At 45.6% G+C, this 9,860-nt stretch overlaps 1 long non-coding RNA gene across 2 annotated transcripts; it reads right to left on the bottom strand.

The window, feature by feature from the left end:
• Window positions 1–269: 269 nt before the first annotated feature.
• LOC309516673 lies at window positions 270–4,803 on the bottom strand. Of its 2 annotated transcripts, none has more exons than XR_014212967.1 (3): window positions 4,639–4,803; window positions 3,497–3,644; window positions 270–2,105 (listed from the first exon to the last, which is right to left on the bottom strand). It is a non-coding gene; the product is annotated as an uncharacterized lncRNA (long non-coding RNA). The 2 variants fall into 2 exon arrangements; XR_014212968.1 differs by having other exon boundaries at window positions 270–2,096.
• Between the last annotated feature and the right edge of the window lie 5,057 nt (window positions 4,804–9,860).

The following is a 9,860-nucleotide window of genomic DNA, read 5'->3' as shown; positions in this document are numbered from 1 at the left end:
TTCATCTCCATACACAATTGTGAGCATTTCGTGCATTTCCAATGCCAATTGTATGTTTGAATATTTCTCGCTGTCTGGTTTCTGTGACCATTCACCGAACTTTCCGGTCACACCTTGTAAATTTGTAAACTACCCTGTGATCTTCAGATGAAGGGCAGTATATAAATGTAATTAATTTTTTTTTTTAGTTTTTACTAATATTTTTATTACCTTTCGCTAATAAAATATAGCAAAATTAGTTTTAAGTAATGCATATAAGAAAGTAAACATCAAGAACCAAAGAAGAAGCGTGTCGAGTATAATTCAGAGGGGAAACCTGACATATTAAAGTAGTTGCCAAGTCAGCTGCAATGTAATAGATGAATAAAAAAATGAAAGAAGCCTAATTTACCCACCGTGACTTCTCAAAGCTCTCCATCAGGATAACTAGGTAATTGGAGGAGAAAGAACCAGCATTGTTCTGTTAACATATGTGAGAATTGGAAACTGAATGCAGCCGGATTTTATCTTTCCAAGACAGCCCACAAACAACTCCGCAGTGGTGCATTAATTTTTTCAGACACGGCCGTTTCCAACACCCTGTCCAGCCATCCCTGCAAGGGAAAAATTGGCTGCCAGCTTCCGCGTTGGAGCAATTTCCATGCCAGTTTGTAAGACCACCAACTCATTATGAATCACTTGTATGCTACGTTGATCCTAAGGGATACTCATGCCTGTTCCAAGCACTGATGTAGAAACTTAAGTGGGCTGCAAGCGAAGGGAACCCAGCATATAAATAAATGCAGCACTCTGTCCGTCATTTGCCAGCCCCCAGCAGGAAAGTGGAGATATATATGTATATATTCATATATAAAATTTTAAATATATAAAATCGCATGCTTGTAAATTTTGTGGGCTTACTTGCCTACGATTTGGGGTACCCTCTAAGGAAAACATGCTGTCGTTGTTATTTAATTTGACTTTTACTTTTAAAAACTAATTATTAACAGTTTAAGAACAGTGAAATGCTCCTGTTCCATATCGCTGCTTGGTCGTTCTAATCTAAACCTTAAAATAAAGAATCAATTTGCCCCTTTTTCAGCACGCATCTCTCAATGCACTGTGCCTGTTTTTTAAAAAATAAGAATGCGATGTGCGAAGAAGCTCCGAGCCAAGGTCTCCTGCTTATCTCCGCCAGGGGTCAGCATTGGGCATTTCCCCCCCTTGCCTGTAGAATGTGCGCCAGCATCCCATTCTGGGGCGATGCTAAATGACCATCATTACGCCTCCTGCCTTAATTAAATTGGCGAGTGGCAGAAGGGGATGGGATGCTCTGCAAAGCTGCCATCTGGAGGTGGAGGGTTGCCAGCTGGACCCTTCCCCACCTCGGATGCTAATTTGCCCTCTCCTATTGGCTGCCCCCCAAGAGCTCCTGGACCAGCCCCAGCATCTGCCAGAATGAACTCTGCCTCTCTCCATCTTTCCATGCTGCATGTGGCTGCCTTTTCTACAAGTTCCGAGAGATTCCAAGGAGGAGGAGCCGAAGCTTTTGTCTGAAGCTTGTAGTCCTCCATGCTGCGAATCTCATTGATCCTGCTCTCCCTTCCTTCCTCTTGGGGATATAAGCAGCTGTGGCCCTTAGCCTTCCCCGCCTAGATAAATGTCTTTTTGCCACAAGCGTGTGCCGGTTAGGGTTTTGGTTATTATTATTATTTTGGGGGGTTTTTTACAATAAAATGTAATCAAAACATTAAGAATTCTCTGAATTATTTGACATCCTCCCTCCTCTCTGTGGAGTCCATTGATAATCCTTTTTCACCGCATATCATAACGTTCTCTAGTTGTCCATAAAACTATCCATAGTTCATTTCACATTGCAAGAGTTATTGTATTCCTGCCAATGTGTTAAGCTGCTTACAGTGTTCTTTCAAATAAGTTACAAATTTTCCCCAGTCCTTTTTGAAGTTCCTGTTTTTTCCATTCAATTTGGCCATCTCAGCATAGTCCATCAATTTTATTGTTCATTCTTGTAGGAATCTTGTCTTCCTTCCATCTCTGGGCTACGCCATCGCTGCATACATGAAAAGTGTTTTTTTGCTCCTTTGCTATCTCCGCACCTATAATTCCTAATAAAAAGGCTTTTGGTTTTTTAACAAAAGTAATTTTAAACATTTTTTTAACTCATTCTAAATCATTTCTCAATAAGCTTGTTTGGTCTTGTTCTAAATGTAGTTGCTGTTTTTTTTTTCCTTTGACTGTCTTTAACTATTTTCACCTTGAGACAGCAGCTCAGAAGGCAACTAATAAATTAACTTCCTAATAATAATAGCAGCAATAATAGTTGGGGTGGCACATCCTGTTTGGTCACTTGAGGTTACCACCTCAAGTTAACGTGGTTTCAGGTGACAGCTTGTCGATTCTGGGCAAGAAACCATGTGAGGTTGCCCCAAATCGGTGAGATCTCACCCCAAATTGGTGCTGGTGGCAGAGGATACTGTCACAGGGGCTTCTGCCACCTGAGGCAACAGCCTCATCCCATCTAACAGCTGGGCCAACCTTGATAACAGTCACTGTCTAGTGGGTGAGTTTTGGTGAAGGACCTTGGTTCTGTGGTAGGTTTCCCGCTGTCAGTCATTGTATGCACTATTGGGCTCCATGGTCTGGCTGGGTGTTGTTGAATCAGGGGCTTTCGGCAATGAAAGCAGATACTCTGTCTCTGCACCAAAGTCCTTCCCCAAAACTCACCCGCCAGTGTCCATCCAGCCTGAGAGGCATAGCTGTCAAGCATCCCTTATTTGGCAGGACAGTCCCTTATCCCAGTGCCATGTCCCACTGCTGTCCCTTATTGATGATGTCCCTTAAATTTCCCGGGTTTCAAAGGAAGCAGCTCCTCTCCCTCCCTCCCTGCTGGCCAGAGAGGAGGGAGGCTCCAACTGTGTTGCTTGGCTGTGTTGCTCACCCAATAAGGAGTCTAAGAACGACTGGGGGGTGGAGCTTGCATGCCTTGTGCCGATCAAATCTGCCGCGTTGCCTGGGGACTCGCCTTTGCTCAGCGCTTCCCAGCGGAGAGGTGACGGTGGTTTTCCTTGCTGCATCCCCTTTGCCGGGTTGCCTCGCTATGGGAACTACCACTTGAGGCTTCGTTTGGCTGCTGGTTGACTAAAATCCCTGATTTTGGCTGCTGATTCCTTATTTTCGAGACTGCTGGTCCCTTATTTTCAAATCTGTAAGTTGACAGCTAGAGCTGGACCTATATGGGGCTCAGTTAAAGCCACCTCTGCCCTTCGGAGGAGGTGGAGTTGTGGTCTTCACAACCCCATCACACGCGCTGCGGCTGGAACCCAGCCCCCGCGCGACAGGGGGGATTCCCGGCCGTGTCACCTCCTGGCCAGCCAATCGGCTGACTCTGAGGGTGTGGCCTGCCCTATTTAAGGCAGGACGCAGCCAGGGATCTCCCTCTTTGCCTCTTTCCAGCTGTTCCTGCTTTTCCCACCCTATAAGGTTTTCCTTCTTTGACCTTGCTTTGGACGTTGTTTGGTTGCCATTGAGGGGCCTGGCAGGAATTTTTCCACTTGGCAAATCGGCACCGGCCACTTGGTTTTCGCCTACCTCGTAGCAAATCGTCACAACTTCCTTGGTATTGGTGGTTAGGCATTGGTATTGCTCTGTAGATGGAAGAGGGGAAGTTACAGTATCTGTAAGGGTAGTCTGGTAAAGGATTCTGGGGGGCCTGGCCCTGTCCGAATCATAAGGAGTTGAGGGCCTAAGGCACACCCCCTAGTGGTGACCCCGGGGGAGTTCCTAGTTGATGTGCATCAGCAGGACTCCCCCTACTGGTGGTTAACCCTTCAAGCGGACGGACTGAAGTCGGATATAGTCAGTTAGGATCAATGCCTAAGCCAATACCGCTCATCACCTGTAACCAATAAAAGTTGTAGCCTCATTTAGCCCATTAACCTTAATAATTGTGTCATGTGTCATTATTTCCACTGGGGGGGCCAGGAACTCGCCATGCAAAGTGCTTTAAATTGAGACAAAGCCCTTTTGCGGCTGGGGGCACCAGTGCACACAAAATAGCTAGCTGCTCTTGAAAAATGCTTTAAATCTTTTAAAAGATCTTTACCACCAAGCGACTTCCTGCTTTAATGTTTTTAACGTAAAGCACTTGGCACATAATGTGCTTAGACCGGGCGATGGCTGATTTGTAAATCTGAAAGCCACATACATCAAAAACTTCCACAATGTTTCCCGGCTTCTTATTCCTCATTCCTTTCAGTAGACTTAGACCCCACTTGCATACCCCACAAACGTCCCAGAAAAGCCGGGACACCCCACATTTTTCACGAGAGAACAGCAGCCATTTGAGGACCAGGATCTTGTGTGATTTCATACCTCTGTCCCCCTAAAAAAAAGAGCTCTTGTTCAGAGCCACAATCTCGCGCAGTGCCCCATAATATGCATTTTCAAGTGACATGCTCCCCCCCCCCCGAAAAACACTTTTTTCAGTGGAAAATTGCAGCGCGAAATCGCGTTTGATCATGGCTCCCAAAATGGCCGCCGTGCTCTCGTGAGAAAAAAAAATTGGGAATATGGCATCCAGGAAGATGGTGTCCTGGATTTTGCTTTTGCGGTGTTGGAAGATATGCACTTGCACTATACCTTTTTAAAGTAGTATGATGCCATTTTAAATACTCGCGACTTCTCCCAAAGAATCCTGGGAACTGTAGTTTGTTTGAGGTGCTGAAAGTTGTTAGGAGACTCCTATTGCCTTCAGTTCCCAAAGTGGTTTAGCAAACAATCCCTCTTCTGAGGGGATTCTGGGAACTGCAGCTATGGGGGGGGGGTAGGGAGTCTCCTAACAAGTCTCAGTCGCACCCTTCATAGAATCATAGAATCATAGAGTTGGAAGAGACCACAAGGGCCATCGAGTCCAACCCCCTGCCAAGCAGGAAACACCATCAGAGCACTCCTGACATATGGTTGTCAAGCCTCTGCTTAAAGACCTCCAAAGTAGGAGACTCCACCACACTCCTTGGCAGCAAATTCCACTGTCAAACAGCTCTTACTGTCAGGAAGTTCTTCCTAATGTTTAGGTGGAATCTTCTTTCTTGTAGTTTGGATCCATTGCTCCGTATCCGCTTCTCTGGAGCAGCAGAAAACAACCTTTCTCCCTCCTCTATGTGACATCCTTTTATATATTTGAACATGGCTATCATATCGCCCCTTAACCTCCTCTTCTCCAGGCTAAACATGCCCAGCTCCCTTAGCCGTTCCTCATAAGGCATCGTTTCCAGGCCTTTGACCATTTTGGTTGCCCTCCTCTGGACACGTTCCAGTTTGTCAGTGTCCTTCTTGAATTGTGGTGCCCAGAACTGGACACAGTACTCCAGGTGAGGTCTGACCAGAGCAGAATACAGTGGCACTATTACTTCCCCTGATCTAGATGCTATACTCCTATTGATGCAGCCCAGAATTGCATTGGCTTTTTTAGCTGCCGCTTAACAAACCCTTAACAAACTACAGTTCCCAGAATTCTTTGGGGGGAAGCCATGACTTTTTTAAGTGGCATGATAACTGCTTTAGACTTATAATCTGAATAGCGCCCTAGTAAGAAAATTCAGATGCCCCGTCTCACCACCCCAATTCAGCTATCTCATACCACACTGTCCCCTTAAGATAGACCAGCATTCTCTAGTCAGAATCCTTGTTTTCACAAAATGCGCTTTAACGCATGATGACCCCAGGCCACATTTATGAATCAGGAACTAATAGTTTCTACAGGAACCCACCTCCCAATACACTTTGGGTCCCTAGAATTGTGTCTGGCCCTATGAAGGTGTGTCTGGCAGATTTAATATATATATTTCACTATATGCTGAAGACATACCTGTTCTCACTGTGATCTTTCACGCCCGAGAACTATGTGTATCTTAGGACCTACCCTAGTCTCCTGATTGTAAATTGCTTTTAATGGGTTTTAATAGTTTTACGTTGTTGTAACCTGCCCTGAGACCTGATGGAGAAGGATGAGTAAGAAATGTAATTGAGGATGATGGCGATAATAAATAATAATTGACGTCTATTAAGAAGCGCATGTCTTACACAGAGGAATTCCAGCCATGTAGAAAATTGTTCACTGAAAAGATGGATTTGTGTTTTATTGTGCATCATTTTAATTTTTGTTAAGTTGTTTGGGGATTTTGAAATGTTATTTCCCTGTATTGTATAAATGTTTCCAAGAAATAAATCTGTAAAATAATGTAAATTGGAAAGTTGCTGCTCTGTTTTAGGTCTCTCTTATTCATAAACATTAGTGTTACTGCTGTTTTTATGTGTCTTTTTTCATTTTGGAGGGGGTCATATTTGAATTAAGCTTCTAAATCAGGCATAGGCAAACTCGGCCCTCCAGATGTTTTGGGACTACAACTCCCTTCACCCCTAGCTAACAGGACCAGTGGTCAGGGATGATGGGAATTGTAGTCCCAAAACATCTGGAGGGCCGAGTTTGCCTATGCCTGTTCTAAATGTTGTGTTGTTGCTTTTACTTGAGTGTTGATTGTAAGCTGCCTTAATTTTTCCAAAAGATTTAAAAGAAATGTTAAGGTGGGGTAGATTTTTAAATTTATTTGTAAAGCAGATGATCTGACTCCACCATATTTTCAAGCACTTCCTGGGACTGGAGAGGAGAAGATGACAATGGATGCCAGCCCCATTTTATGAACAGATCTGAGGAGTCCAATCTCAAAAATAAATAAATCTAAGTTTGTTGGGTGGGGGCATGGCTTCCTTCTATGCTCTGAGACTTTTGCAATACAACCACAGCCTTGCTTTCTAAAGACCTCTCCAGGTTTCATGGTGATCTGTGCTCATGATGGCATTGGGGCATTTGCCCATCCCTAATTTAATTTAATTTAATTTAATTTTTATTTATTAAATTTGTATACCACCCTTCATCCAAAGATCCCGGGGTGGTTCACAGCAGAGAAACACAAAACAAAGCCACAAAATGCAGTGCAAGTGTGCTTAGTTAGGACTGCAGCTCTTGAAATAGGGACTGGCCACTGCTTCAGGGGCCTGTAAACCTCACCAGACATGCAGCGTCTGAGTCATATCCCAAATAAAGGTAAGGTAAAGGTACCCCTGCCCGAACGGGCCAGTCTTGACAGACTGTGGGGTTTGTGCGCCCATCTCACATTTATTGGCCGGGGGCCAGCGCTGTCCGGGGACACTTCCGGGTCACGTGGCCAGCGTGACATCGCTGCTCTGGCGAGCCAGAGCCGCACACGGAACGCCGTTTACCTTCCCGCTGGTAAGCGGTACCTATTTATCTACTTGCACCCGGGGGTGCTTTCGAACTGTTAGGTGGGCAGGCGCTGGGACCGAACAGCGGGAGCGCACCCCGCCGCGGGGATTCGAACCGCCGACCTTTCGATCGGCAAGCCCTAGGCGTTGAGGCTTTAGCCCACAGCGCCACCCGCGTCCCTCATATCCCAAATACCCACCATCAAAGGACCGTGATTCATCATGCTGGGCCCTGAGGAGACAGGCAGGCATGTGCTATCTAATGATTAGCCTGGTCACCTTTTAGGCAGCTTCCCCCTTTCACCAAGGATGGATGCTAAAACGGCAGCCCAGAGTGTCCCGCTTTGGACATAAATCTCATTCCATCCTGAGAGAGGCCTGTTCAGGATGGGGATGGTTAGAAACACATTCTTCTAGTCCAGTCTGGAGCAGCGGTTTTAAAAACAACCACAAAGTTTTTGTCCATTGGGGGGGGGCTTTTTTCAGCATGAGGGCCACCGTCCCTCAGGGGCAACCTTTGCGGTGGGACATGCCGGGCATGGGCATGCAGGGAGCAACCAGTGCCCATCTTAAGGTAAAGGTAAAGGGACCCCTGACCATTAGGTCCAGTCGTGGCCGACTCTGGGGTTGCGGCACTCATCTCGCTTTATTGGCCGAGGGAGCCAGCGTACAGCTTCCGGGTCATGTGACCAGCATGACTAAGCCGCTTCTGGCGAAACGAGAGCAGCGTCCGGAAACGCCATTTACCTTCCCGCCGGAGCGGTACCTATTTATCTACTTGCACTTTTTGGTATGCTTTCGAACTGCTAGGTTGGCAGGAGCAGGGACCGAGCAACGGGAGCTCACCCCGTTGCGGGGATTCGAACCGCCGACCTTATGATTGGCAAGTCCTAGGCTCTGTGGTTTAACCCACAGCGCTACCCACGTCCCTTCAGTGCCCATCTTACTTTCGTACAATAAGCAAATTTCAGCCACGTAGAAGTCAACGGTACATAGGAACAAACGAAGAGTGCTCCTGGATCAGGCCAAAGCATCCTTCCCTCACAGTGGCCAACCAGAATAAAAAAATTCCTTCCAGTAGCACCTTAAAGACCAACTAAGTTAGTTCTTGGTATGAGCTTTCGTGTGCATGCACACTTCTTCAGATACACTGAAACAGAAGTTGCCAGATCCTTCTATATAGTGAGAAGGTGGGGAGGGGTATTACTCAGAAGGGTGGTGGGAATGGGAGATTGGCAGATAGCTGAGATGAGCCTGTTTACGACTCTTAACGACTGCAATAGGTCTTACAGGAAAAGGCAAGGGATGAGAAGGTGAGAAGTGGCTTAGTCATGTATAATGAGATAAGAATCCAATGTCTTTGTTCAAACCAGGTCTCTCCATGGTTTTAAGTTTGGTAATGAGTTGCAATTCAGCAGCTTCTCTTTCCAGTCTATTTCTGAAATTCCTTTGTAGTAAAACAGCTACTTTGAGATCTTGTATAGAATGTCCTGGGAGATTGAAGTGTTCTCCTACTGGTTTCTCTGTTTTGTGATTCTTGGCCAACCAGATCATCTTTAGAAGACATCTGAAGACAGCCTTGTATAGGGAAGCCTTTTGTAATGTTCTGTTGTGTTTTTATATATGTGGGAAGACGTCCAAAGTGGCTGGGGCAACCCAGTCAGATGGGCGGGATTCTTCTTCTTCTTTTTTTCCCTTCTTCTTCTTCTTCTTCTTCTTCTTCTTCTTCTTCTTCTTCTTCTTCTCACGGGAAACCCACAAGCAGGACCTGAGGGTGGCAGCATACATCTTACCAGTAAGTTCAATTTCTCCACATTGACACATCTGTTTGTGGTGTTTTTAAAGTTCCCGTGAAAACCCACCAGCATTTTAGCTGCCCGTTTCTCCTAATGTATTTTTCTACACACTGTCTTGCAAAACAATTATCCCAAATACAATGCACAGTTGTATGCCCTCCTCACTAATATATGCTTGTTTATGCGGACTTTATCCTAGTAAAAGCTGTGGAACTTCCTTTCCACAGAGGTGCCTCGTTATACAGCTTTCTTTGAATGCTGAAGACACATTTCTTTACTTTGGCTTTTGACACTTGGGGTATATATTTAGCACTCGCCTAATTTCTGTGATTGTTTCAACTTGTCTTTAACATTGTTTTAATTGTTGTAACTCGCCCTCGGACCTCAGGGTGAGAGGCAAGCGTTGTAGTAGTAGTAGTAGTACCTCACACATCTGACTGGGCTGCCACAGCAATAATAAAATGCAGTTTTTGTCACACATTACTTGACTGGAGACATTTTGAGAAGTGCGCATTTCAAAGGCTGGTGGTGTTTTGGTTCATATATTGTTTCAGGAAGTGCAAATCTCTTAGGTTGACTTTTAAATAAGAATTGGATTGAATTTCTCCTCCACCTTTACTCCCCACAACCAGCCAACGGGCACATCCAGGTGCATTTGTTCCGAATTTTCGCCTTTCCCGCCTGGGAGCCAACCCTTGGCTCACCCCTCCTCCATCTTCCTGGAGTTAATTGCCAGCCAGACCTCATGATGACTAGAAAGCTGATAATGATTTGCGGAGCCTC

This window comes from Podarcis vaucheri, assembly GCF_965113315.1.
Source record: "Podarcis vaucheri genome assembly, chromosome: 13".
Taxonomy (NCBI): Eukaryota; Metazoa; Chordata; class Lepidosauria; order Squamata; family Lacertidae; genus Podarcis; species Podarcis vaucheri.
This window is presented reverse-complemented; position numbering and strand designations above follow the sequence as displayed.